Below are 13,084 nucleotides of genomic sequence, written 5' to 3'. Positions count from 1 at the left end.
ACAGGGACACCCCTGCTCTGGCCAGTCTTGCAGAACCCAGCCTGGTGGGGGCAGAAGGGGCACAGAGGTGCTGGGAAGTGGGAGGCGATTTGTACTGGGGAGGCGGCCCCGAGCCTCCGAGCGGGGAGGACAGAGGAGCAGACCTGGAGTGTGGCCCAGCGGTCCTGGGAGTGCGTGTAGTGGGGCTTTTGGCTAAAAAGAAAGGGTTTTCTGCCAAAAGGAGCTTTTACTTTTGAAATAAATCCTATTTTTTTAATTTAAAAAAGATTTAAAAATGTATATATTTAAATAAGCCCCCACCCCAGCCAGCAAAGTGGTGAGAAATGTCAGCTGGATACAAGCAGTTTGGATAGGCATTCTTGATGTACTCCTGCTTCCTCTCTTGATCAGGCACCCCAGGGACTTTGGGGGTCACGCCAGGCTCCCCAGGACTGTCACTCCTCGGGGCCTGGGGAGATAGAATCTCCCAGCGTGGCCTTGGGCAAATCCTTGAGCAGCCATGCAGGACGGGGACAGCAATTCTTCCTCCCACCGTCTGCTTCACCCGCGAGCACTCGGAGGCAGAAAAGGCATTTTCCTGGAGACCTTGAGGTTTCGGGCGCTGCTGCAGCCGCTGTGCTCTGCTGCAGCCGGGGATCACAACCACCACCCGTGCGCAATTACGGCGCTCAAGGGTCTCACGCCGAGATCTGTCACCACTTACACCGTGCCCGGAGTCCTCTCTCGTGTGCGGTTAGTTGGTCCAGGATCTCGAAGCCAAAGCAGGGGAGCTGCTGCGTAACCGTCCTCTGTGCAAATCCCTCCCAGGATCTCGCCAAAGGACTCCCAGGATTTTTCACTGTTAACCCAGTACGGCCACTGGTCTGAGTGGGTCCCAGCCGGGCAGGGAGGGATGGAGCAATGCAGGGGCTGGATGAGGCTGGGCGCTGCCTGGAAAACACTTCAACAAGTGGCATTTAAAATGCACAGTGGAGCAGTTCCCCATCCTGCAGTGCTGCTGGCCCAGTTTCCCAGCTGAGGCCCCACGGACAAAGCAGACGTGGGTGGGTTGGATGGAGGCGGCATGACCTGGGCACTCGGGACACTGTAGAAACGGGCGCAAAAGTTCCCGTTTGATTATTCTGCTGCAAAAGATGCACCTTCTGCTGCAAAAGATGCACGGTGGGGTGCACGCGCAGACTGTGCCCGGGAGGGGCAGGCTCCTCCTGGCCCTTCTCACGGGCTGTTTTCTGTATTTACAACATTAAAAGTATTCCCCTTTCCCAGGAAACCACCAGTGCTGAAAGCTTTTCCCCTCTCAGCCCTGGACTGAGCCCCATGCTGTGGGCACAGACCACAGAGGGGAGGTGATGTAGGGATGGCGGCACGGGGTCTGCCCCAAAACACGGCTGTGAGTGCTGTGCCAGTGCCTTGTCCCAGCGAGCCGGGGCTTCTCCCTTCGAGTCCCAGCTTGTCCCTTGGAGTTGTGCGTGCACCTCCACTGCCTGCGTGTGCATCTGCCTGCGTGTGCATCTGCCTGCGTGTGCATCTGCCTGAGTGTGCATCTGCCTGCGTGTGCATCTGCCCTGCCTGCGTGTGCATCTGCCTGTGTGTGCATCTGCCTGAGTGTGCATCTGCCCTGCCTGCGGGTGCATCTGCCTGCGGGTGCATCTGCCCTGCCTGTGGGTGCATCTCCCCCACCCACATGTGCACCCCTCCTGTGCTGCACCGAGGGCCCCGGGAAGGCTCCGAAGCTGTCATTTCCCAGGCATCCATCCGCTCCGGGTGGCATCGGGCGTGCAACACACACAAACTTCGCACTAAATGAGACCGGGCTCCCCGTGCAGTGTTCTGCAGCCCCTCCCAGCCCCTGCGGCCCATTATAAAGGAAACCTCCCTGGCCGCAGCCCGCTCCTGCTGCAGCCCCAAGGGGGTCGTGGAAGGAGAGTTTGGCACGGGCAAAGGCGGCTCGAGGTTCGAGCAACTTCCCTCCTGCTCGGCTGCCTATCGCTGGCTGGCAAAGCCCATCTGGGAGCGAGTTTTGAGAGCTGCTCCTGCTCTCAAGGAGCTGGTGCTGTGATGGAAACACCCCCGGGGCAGCGGGCCAGGATACGGCCTCACCGCCGCACCGAGGGAGGATGCTGGCTCGGCTGCTGCAGGGAGGAACCTTTGGAAAGCTCCCCGGCCTGATGGAAAGTGCTCTGGGCTGCCTCGTGCTTTGCACATCAAGGATCCGCTCACCTTCGACAGGCCCCTGGGTCTCTGCTGACATGGGCGAGGGATCCCCGCCATGCACAGACATGCCCCCCCCATGCAAATCAGAGCCAATTAAGAGAAGGAGGAAGAGGTCTGAGGAAGGCAGGAGGTTCTTGGAGCAGCGTTTCCCTGGGGGGGGCCCCACCCGAGTGGCTGCGTGCGGATGCAGCACAACACGCCAAGGACGTGACACCTGCCTTGGCCCCACCAAGGACCGCGGGTGGTTCCTCTCCCTCTCCCTGCATCTTGGCTGATGCTTCCACCACCCCATCCTATCCCATCCCATCCCACCCCATCCCATCCCATCCCATCCCATCCCATCCCAGTTCAGACCCAGCGATGAAGGGTGCCCCGCCACCCTCACCAAAGCGCTCTCCCTGCCCCTTTGCCGCCGTCTCCACGCTCCCTCCTACCCTGCATTCCTGGGAACGGCTCCCAGCCCCGGCGGAGTTTAGAAAACTTTCCAGGATCGTGGCTGGTGCAGCTGTGCTGGCAGGGAATGGCGCAGAGCGGCCCCGCACGCTCGGGAAGCGGGACGGTGCATGGGGAGCCGGGGCGGCAATCCTCTGCACGGACCCCACAGCCGCTGTGTGCTGTGCGTGTTGCTGGAGGCCCAAATCCCTCGGGAAACTGGGCGTTATCATCCCACCACGGGCCAGTGTGCAGTCCAGCATCTCCAGGGATGGCAGGTCTGGAAACTCTGAACTGGCTCCATCCAGCCCAGTGTCCTGTCTTTACTGGGCCAGTAAGATGCTTTAGGGATGGGGTGGGAGAGCATCATGCAGCAGTGCTGTATGATGTACCCCCGCCGGAGCCGGTGACATGCAGCACAGGGGTGTCCCTGAGCTAGGCAGGATGTCGCTCATCCGATGGCAGAGGTCTCTGGGCCAGCGACGGCCAGTGTGGGATCCCGCTGCCAGGCACAGAGAAACCCAGCATCCAACCACCCCAGCTGCTGCTGCACCCCTGCACTTCCCCTGCAGCTTTTCCAGGTGCAAACCAGGCGCAGGAATGCCGGAGGATTGCTGCCGTGCCGCAGCCGCGCGCCCAAGCCAGCGTGCCGGGTCACCGACTCCGGCCGCAGGGACACATTTCCAACAGGCTGCACCAGCTGCCCGAGTCTGGTTAGCTCCGAGCAGAGCGCTCCTGCCTTGCCATAAAATGCAAACAGAGCAGCTCTGCTTTATCTAACTCTTTATCGCTGTATTTAACTTGCTCATTTTATCTGCACTTGAATAATAATTAATCTCCCGGAGCAGGCAGGCCTGGCCCCGTGGAAATGCGCCTTTCGTGCGGAGCGTGTTCAGCTTATGGGACCTGCTGGAGCCGGGTGACTTTGCAGAGGGAGAGTTTTCAGCTGCTGCTCCCAGATCTTTCCCAGTGAAACTGGTGGTGCTGGTGTCGATGCAAATGGCTGACCCCTCAGATCTCATCAATGCTCAGACCTTCAGTGGCGCGGGCTGGGAGCGATGCACATCCCTTTACAAAATCCTCCAGGCTTTGATCTATGTGTTTCAGGACTCGGATAATTCATAAGAACAGCCGTTATCGCCCGTGTTTTGGCAAAAAAAAAAAAAAAAGAAATAGATTCCCTTTTTCATGGGCAGCTCAGGGCACAACTGATTTAGTGTTGCTTTGTCACCTCCCGTCTCCCTGTGATTTACTGCCCGGCGGCGGTGCCCCCGGCGCGGGTACCTCAGCCCTCACGGGCAGGCTGAGTCCCCCCTTGCAAAGCTGGAGCCGAGGGCTCGCGGCCGCCGGTTGCCTCCCCATTGTTCGTTAGCACAAATCACTAATTTCAGGGCTGCTCTGACATGCACCCGCCTCCCCTGATCACCAAGGGACCGCGGTGGCAGCTACCCGGAGCCAAGTCTCCAGCAAGACGTGCCTGTTCCCTGGGAGATGAGAAGCTCCCCGAGGTCTGGGAGCCGTGGCCAGCGCTCCCGCTCGGCATCTCTACAATAAACCCCATCAGCGGGATTGGGAAACCCTTCCTGGCCCCTTCCCAGGGGCTGTAAATCAGAGCAGGGCTTGCAGGGTGACGGGCAGGGCTGGCGTTTACTTCCCCGGGGCTCACCGCAGCCCCGGCTACCCATCTCCGGGCACACGGCAAAGCTATCTCCCTCGGTGGCGGAGATGGCAGCGGGGCTGGGGGCAGCGGCCGTATTTTGTGGTCGTTTCCCTGGTTGAGGGACTCGGCATTCCCAGGGCAAGCGCCCAGACATTGCCTACAGCTTGGAGCTTTAAATAGCTGAGCATAAATAAAGGTGGCAGCAGAAATAGTCTATCCCGGGGCGATGCTGAGGGCTGGGAGGATGGGGCGAAAGCAATGGGCAGGGGGTAAAATTGGGGGGTGCTGCTGTGGGGCTGGGGTGCAGCTCTGCCAAGGGGGGGGGGGGTGTCCCTGCTGAGCCCCCGACCGTGCCTGCACCGGGGGCTGCTGCTTCAGTGGGGACCGCTGGCAGCTCGGACCCCTCCAGCCCACCCCAAAAGCCTCGCCGGGCGTTTTCTGGGGTGTTTTCCCAGCCTTTCCCCTGTGCCTGCAAGATCTCCGAGTCCATTTTAAAGCCCCCTCCATCTCCAGGCTCCTCTCGGGCTCTTCCGTAAATCAAATTGGGGATAAAATAGCATTCCAGGAACGCAGCGGGCCGGCCCCGGCTTTCTGTGGGAAAAGCAGCAAACGCACAGTGTCAGCACTGAATAAAGCTCGTGAGATGTCAGGCTAAGGCTCTTTATAGCTCCAGGGCTGGCCTTTCCCACCGAGGACTGGGTACCCACGCCGGCTGGCAGCTCCCGGGGGACTCCCCCTGCGTGCGGTGGAGCCGTGCCAGCCCGGCGCCGCGGTGGGCGGCTGTCGGGGTTTCAGGTGTTTGCGGGACCGGGGCGATGGGTTTGCATGTGCCAGCGTGCGCCAGCCCGGGCAGAAAGCCGCGCGTGGTGTGGCTTTGGGTTGAGCAGTTGATGCTGCTGCTTGTCGGCCGTGCAAGGATGGGGTTTATTTCCGCTGGATGAAAAAACAGTCACGGGTTTAGGTTAGATTTCCTGACTGTGCCGCACGCCTCCTCCGTCTCTGCATCCTGCACCATCCTCTGGCCAGCCACGGGATGAGGAGCCATCGAGCTCCCTCCTGCTGTCCCCAAGCCCATACGGGACGGCAGGACCCCGTGTCCTCGCCTTTCGGACACAGCTTTGTGCTGGCTGACGAAGAGAAGTTAATTCTGCAGCAATTAAGGGCTAAGCTACAGACCCAGAATTGCTTATTAAATTACAGATGGTGATGCTGCTCCCAAGATTATTTGATTGCAAGTGTTTCAGTGATGTTCCCGCAAACCGGGCTCACATCTCATCAACAACGCTCTCATCTCTCGCCCACCCCGAAACGATGGGCACAGGTTTCCGGAGCTGCTATTTCAGCCCGCTTTGCAAACTCAGGGCATTTGGTTGTCTCCGTGCCCGGCGTGCCGGGCTGTCGCTACAGCAAACCGGAGCCTGGCACTAAAACCCGAAGGGGCTTCGGCAGATGAGATAAGGAGCTGCGAGCGTCGGGTTGTTTGAGGAAGCGCCCGACGAGAGCTCGGAAACCCTGGATCGCAGCATCGGAGACGGCGAGGTGCGCGGGGGCTGTTAATAACCCCGGGGCCGTCCTAAAGAGGAACCGGAGATACACGGGGCAGCAAAATGGTGAAACCTGCTTCCCCTCCTGCGACCGTTACCCAAAGGCCGGAGGAGTTAAATGCTGGTATTTCCATTACGCCACCTATTTTGGCATCGTTTCACGAAAATTAGTGGTAGGGTCTAGTGCATTTGCACAGAAGAAACTCAAGAAGAAATGGCTGAACTCTTTGTATTACTGATGAGTGTATTTGCTGGCAGATGGTTATAGAAGAAATCTTTTATATTTATCATCTCTTTGGCTTACCAGGACAAGATAACAAATCAGTGTTGAAAATACGATTCTGGGGAAAATGGCTTTAAATTACTGCACTCTAAGCATGTTGTTTTATTCTTTAATGTAGCTACTTTATGCATTTCTTTTCCTCAAACTATATATATTTCCTTTTTATTGGCTAAGCCTTTCCTAATTTATATTTTCATTACTTTGATTAATACTACTTCCACAGTGACATTATTATTCCAACACAGTTTTGCAAGTGTCTTACTGAAACACTTGGCGTTAAATAATCTTTGGATTTAGCCTGCATGATTTGTAATTTAATAAGCAGTTCCGCTTCTGCGTTTTATCTCCTAATTGGTACAGAATTAGCAGCTATTCTGGAATGAACACAAGCTATCGTATGCTTTTTTTTTGTTGAAAAGAAAACAGCTATAGGTATTATTTTAGCCGTGGTCGTTTAGCCGTAACTATAGCCATATTAGCCATTTTAGGATCATCGATTCGATTGTAACTTGAGCAGGAATATGCTGCCATGGAAGTGATGCTGCTCTTTTAGGAAGGAAGATTTCAGTCTCCCAGGCAGTTGCATTTGATGATACTCCTTTAATTATCATTTGGTGAGCGTGATGCATCTTGTTCTCCCGGTATTTCCATACCCAGCTTGCGGCTTCTAATTCTTCCTGAAACATGATTCCCAGGTTTGCGTCTCTGAAGAGCTGTAAACACTTCAGATCTGAATCCAGCAAGGGCTTAGCGTCAGCCCTCCAGAAAACGACGGCTTTCGCCTCCCTTCGCCGACAAAATATCTCTAAATCACGAACAGTTAGCGTTACGGTTGGTCGAGAAGCGGCAGATTTCACTTGGGAAAAGCAAGGTTAAATGAAGCCCTCAGCTGCCTTGCGTGGCGCAGGCAGGCGGGTGCCGGGGCGATGCCGGGGAGGGCAGGCAGGGCGGCGCGGGCAGCAGCGGCCACCAGCTCTGCAGAGCTGCAAGGTGTGTGCCTGCCTGGCACAGAGGGCAAAGGGGCATTTGCTAATCCAAATCCAGCCCTAAACCCAACCCTAACCCTAACCCTAGCCCTAGCCCTAAGCTTAAGCCTAAGCCTAAACCTAAGCCTAACCCTAACCCAGTCCATCATGCGTGGATGTCAGCACCCCTGTGCCAGCGGGTCTCGGTGCAGAGGACGGTCCCAGGCAGGTCTAATTTATGGACACGGACCAACCTAAGGAAGAAAACCAGACTCAGGGCCAGTTTTCCCCACCACAAACGCACCGCTCCGTCACAGCTCAGCCCGGCCGGGCTCACGCAACGGCTGCAGCCCCTTGGAAATGTTGAAATTAAGAGGCTTTGCCTTACGAAGTCCCTTAGACCCATGGAGGAGACACCAAAACATGGAGACACTGAGTCACTGAGGCACTGAATCAGCGGGACACTGAAATGCCGAGACAGGGAGACACTGAGACACGGCGACTTGGTGGCATCTGAAGGACCACGTCCCCGTGACCCAGCACCAGCTGAGTGCGCTGCAGACCACTGTGGGTTTCACAGTGAGCAGAGTCGGGTGGGAGCCCGCGGAGACTGTGAGGAACTGGCAGGTAGCTGCGGGGGGGATTAAGTAAGGATTAATGAGAGGAGAAGGAAAAACAATAGTTTTTCCCAAAGGGCCATTTTAAGGCAGCATTTGTAACCCTCAGGAAGGGCTGAGACCTCCCCATTTCCTTAACTTTTCCTTCTTCCTTTTGCCTTTGAGTCTTTAACATTCACGGGGTCTAAATCGCTATTTTCCCCAGTTATTCCCATATATGCAATGCTTCTTTAAAGGAGGGGGGGGGGAAAAGCCTCAAGGACAAATTCTCAAGAGATGAGCGGAATAAAACACCAGCCCGTTTCCAGCTCTCTGAAAACAAACAGGGCTACCCCCATCTCGAACCATTTTCCTTCTTTTGTTCCCAGATCCAGCCACCATCCAGCTTTCCCACCTACGGCGCGCAGGGCAGGAGGGAGGAGGAGGAAGGCGATCCCTCATCCGGTAAATCCGGCTGTTTCCCAGCTGTTGCTGTGACTTTGCAGGCAGGAGCAATAACCAGGAGAAAGACTCTGCTCTGGGCAACCTGGCAACCAGGTGCTGGCGGTGGAGAAAAGGGCCAAGGTCCAAATCTCTGCAAAATTAAGATGCCATCTGGGGTTGCTCGCTGTTGTGGGCAGTGCCAAGGAGCCGGGAAGCCCGTTTTGGGTCGAGAGGTGAAAAAATATCATTAGGTCGAGAAAGGCAAGCGGGCCAAAGCTGAGCTGTTGAACAGGAACGTCTGTATTCGCATCTGAAGCGGTTACTCCTCCTTTCCCCGCTTGCTCATTTCCATCTCATCCGCCTTCGCCTGCCGGAGGTTTCCACCCCTCGGAGCAGGGCCACCCACGGCTGCTCGGGGTGGGCATGTCCCGGGGTGGGCAGCAGTCGCGGCCGTGGGCTCCTGCTAATGCGGAGCAGCCATAAACTGCTCGGAAAAGGTCTCTGCCGGCTGCAGAGGGGCTGGCAGCCATTCCTCCACTGCCTGCGGCTCCGGCTCTCCCTGCAGTCAGCCAGGACACGAAGCCGGGTTTAACTCAGCCTCGGACCGCTCGCAAGGCAAAATGAACAGCTCTGCAGTAAACTGGGGATTAAAATACCCGGCTGCCCCCTTCTCCGGGGCTATCGAGTCCCCACGTGCCTGGAGGACACAGCTCCCACCCGGTCCCGTGAGAGCAGGGATTTCCTAAGGATGTGATGTGAATCTTGCCCTGCAACGTGACCCAGAGCAGCCCATGGGGAAACAGGGAGCGAGCGCCGGGCTCGCTGCTCCAGCTCCGGCTCATTGTGTCTGCTCAGTGAATCTTTAATTAGGCCATGCAAATTCCAGCAGCTTCTAATCATCTTAATCCCGGGGCCAGCTTGAGGTTGCTATTGCTTCCAACATTTTGGTGACTGCCTGCCCTTCCGCTTGGCTGAGGATGCTCCAAACTCATCTTGTCCAAGAATGGACACGGTCGTGGACAAGGGTGATGCAGATGCTCAGGGAATCATGGAAGCCACATCTCTGCTAGCTTAGCATCCCCAAAAAACTGGTGGTCAGCTGGACACAGTGCAGGACTCTTGTCCAGTGATTGCATACGTCTCCTGGGCAAGGAAGGAGGACCTATAGACTGATCACCCCTGGGCACCTCCATGCATACTCAGCTTCTCGTTACCTCCTGCAGATTTGGGGTTGCTCCGTGGATGGAGAGAATCCCATTTGGTGCGGGGGTGTCGGGGGGATGCTAATCCAGGTGGCACTGCCTTTCCACCTGGGGATCAACGTGCTTTTGCACTGTAACACCAAACTGATCAAAAAGCTGATTGCTGCCCAAAACCAGACTCTTGAGGCATCGAGGTGCACGCTCACGCCAGCTGCCAGACCTGCCTTCACGGTCCTGGCAGGGATTTAAGGTGCAATCGCTTCTTGGGTGCAATTCTCCTGAGTTGGCTGAGATCTTCACCTCGGGATGAGGTGACTCATGCCCCGAAGTGCCCGTTTCTCTCACCGCCGGCTGGCCCAGACACGCACGTCTGCACGGCAGCAGCCTACCGAGGGTGATGTCAACCCCTCCTGGGTGCCTATCGCAAGCAGCATCGCCGCTCTTATCCTCTTTCTGACGCAGGGACGCACACGCTGCTCTCTTCTTCATCGGCTTTTGGTTGGTGTCAGCTGCAGCCCGGCGTATTTCTGCGCTTTGATTCTGCTCCTGAGTCCTATCAGACATCAGAGCCGGTACCTGCGCCCCTGAGCCGAGCTCCTCGACAGACCCGTCCTCCAAACCCACCCCGTATCTCAGCAGCTCCCTGGGAACTCCTCGCGCCCGCCCGTGCCCGGCGCAGAGCTGGGACGCACCAACACAGACTTGGGTGCTTGGGGGGGACCCAGCAGCCGATCTCCCACCAGCTCTTGAGTCTCGTCCGGTTATTAATGCAGGAGAGTTGTTTCCTTCCCATCAGCAAAGGTGAAGGAGCACGCCAGAATGGATTTCTTTAGAAATCGATGTACATTACGTCCACGAGGCCACTTTATTCCACTTTCCAAAGCAGCATTTACTCTATTCCAGCATTTACCCATGTCAACGTCCTCTTGCTTTCTATGGGAACAGCTCAAGGTCTCCCGAACCCATCACTCAGCCTGGGGACAGATCTACCCACTTGTGATCTCCAGATCCCTCCCGCAGCCTTTTAAAAGACACATTGACCATCTCTGAGGTTGGTCTAAGTGACAGATCTGCTCCCCAAAACCTGCTCCCCTTATTACAGCTCCCAAAATCCTTCTGGATGACTTTCTGCTGTGGCTTGATTTTCCCTAAATGATCCATTTGAACCTTGATCATCTCAAAAAAAACAGACTTTCTTGTTTCTGATCAGGTCAGAGAGGTTTTCTACCTGTAAAAAATTATTCCAGAACATCTTTTTGTCTTTGGCACCAGCCGTTTGGGCAGACTCAGCAGAGCTGGGATGACACTACAGAAGTCGTCTCCAAATTTCTGCTGGGTAATTGGCGGAAAGTAGGTGTGAGAAGAGTCTGGGCAGAGAGAACGGAGATGGAGCTGATTTTACCTGTTTTGACACAGAATAGCTGACTGGCGTTTGCTGACGCCGCTTGTTGTGCTTTCAGGTATGTGCACGCAGCATCTGAATTCCTGCGATCGCTGCAGGAGGTGTCAGGAAAGAGGGGGTTTTGCAGGTCTCGAGGCTTTTATGCTAAAAAACCACTAACAGCGTGTCCCTCCCCCAGGGAGGCACCCAGGACAAGGAGGTCTTTGCAGCCGTCCATCCCAAGGGCACCTGATATTTTATTAATGTCACCGAGTTTTGAGGACTGTGCTCAGCCCCGGGATGCGTCAGGCTGAGACTCGACGTAGCTGAACCCAAACGAGCTGTAAGATTATCCATGTTTTCCCCAGTGACCGTGACCGATGTGCGTTCAGCATCTCAGGCGTGAGGTGTGCATGGAATAACGTCCCACGGTGCGGATCGAGAAATGCAGTTTCTCCTCCGAGCCCTGCGGTGAGCTCCCCCGTGAATTTTTCCGATTCTTCAGCCAAGAATGTGATAAGGCTTCACGGGTCGGTCACACTGCATAAACATTTTCTCCGCTCTCAGATCCCATGACCTGCTCTTGAACTGGCGGAGCTGAATCCTCAGCCACATCTCTCAGCCCCAATGAACGTCAACATTTGCAGACATGCCGTGACTGTCCTCATCATCATGTCCTCCAAAAAATGAGGGTCCTTCACATCCTCCCCACGTTCTCCGGTGGTTTGTCACTTGTTCCCCTCCACTCAGCATTCGTTGCACCACGTCTGGATGCTGTGTCCAGTTTTGGGCCACCAATACGAGATAGACGTCAATGAACCGGAGTGAATTCAATGGAGGGCCACCAAGATGGTTGGAGGTTGGAGCATGGTTGGAAGCTGGAGCTTCTCCATGAGGAGAAGCTGAGGAAATGGGGCTTGTTCAACCTAAAGAAAAGTCTTGGGGTCACATAACAGCAGCCTTGAGCACCTGAGGAGGTTATTGAAAAGATGGAGCCAGGTTCTCCATGGTGGTTCACAGCAGGAGGCTGAAATCAGAGAGGTTCACGTGGGATATACGGAGAAACTCCATCCTTGGTGGTTTTCAAGACCTGGCTGGATAAAGTGAAGGAGGGAAGGGGAGATGGTGTTTCAGGGATGTCTCAGGCTGAAAGGGAAGGAGGCTGCTGCCATCTAGAGCAGGGACTCCTCTGCATGCGGTCACAGCAGCCAAGTTGGACTTTCCCAGGCCTGGAAAGATCATCTTGGTAGAGACTAAACCCGGAAAAATTAAGGAAAAAACATTATGAGCTGGAACAGAGCAAGTAATGGATTCCCAGGCTCTGGGCAGAGCATCTGTCCCTGCTGTCCTTGAGCAGCAGACGATGCATCGCTTACATAAGTGCAATTAATAATTGATTTGAAATAGGTAGAAAAAGCCCGTTCTCGTCTCCATCCCCGCTGCAAGTTTCTGCCTCCTGGGCTTAAGCGCAGCCAGATGCAGCCGGCAGCTCAGCAAATGAAAAAATGGTTAAAAAAAAAAGGGGGGGGGGGGGGGAAGAGAACCGAAAAGCCCCAAAACTATTTAAGGACTTTTATTAGGTGTCCCCAAAGCCACAATGCCACAACCGAGCAGGATGATGCTGGCTGAAGAAGAAAAACTCCCCGAGAGAGGAAGCGAAAGCTGCGCAGGGAATGTCCCCAACCCCACGTGCTCCCCTGTCTCCCAGTGTCCCTGTGTCCTCACGCCTCCTGTGTCCCCCCACCTAACCCCATGCCCCCCTGCCCCCCATGATCCCCATGTCCCCCCCATGCCTCCATGTCCCTGTCTTCCCACCCTCGTGTCCTCAGCCCCCCATGTCCCCACACCCTCCCTGTCTCTTTGTGTCCCCCCCATGTCCCCGCACCCCAACCTCCCCATGCCTCCATGCCCCCTGTGGTCACATGTGCCCCCGTGTCCCCACTCCCGTGTCTCCATGCCCCTATGTACCCCGTGTCCCCACGCCCTCCGTGTCTCTTTTGTGTCCCCCCCGTGTCCCCATACCCCAGCCTCTCCACGCCTCTATGTCCCTCATGTCCCCACGCCCGTGTCCCCACACCCTCATGCACCCCGTGTCCCCCATGTCGCCGTGTGTCCCCACCCCCCCATGCCTCCATGTCCCCTGTGTCCTCCTCTGTCCCCCATGTCCCCACTCCCGTGTCCCCACGCCCCCCCGTGTCCCCACTCCCCTATGTCCACCTGTGTCCCCCACGCCCCCCGTGTCCCCACGCTCCCCATGCCCTCCCTGTCCCCATCCCTGTGTCCCCACGCCCCCCATGCCCTCCCGTGTCCCCCGTGTCCCCACGCCCCCCGTGTCCTCCATGTCCACCCCGTGTCCCCCCGCC

This window comes from Gymnogyps californianus, unplaced genomic scaffold (assembly GCF_018139145.2).
Source record: "Gymnogyps californianus isolate 813 unplaced genomic scaffold, ASM1813914v2 HiC_scaffold_32, whole genome shotgun sequence".
Lineage (NCBI taxonomy): Eukaryota > Metazoa > Chordata > Aves > Accipitriformes > Cathartidae > Gymnogyps > Gymnogyps californianus.
This window is presented reverse-complemented; position numbering follows the sequence as displayed.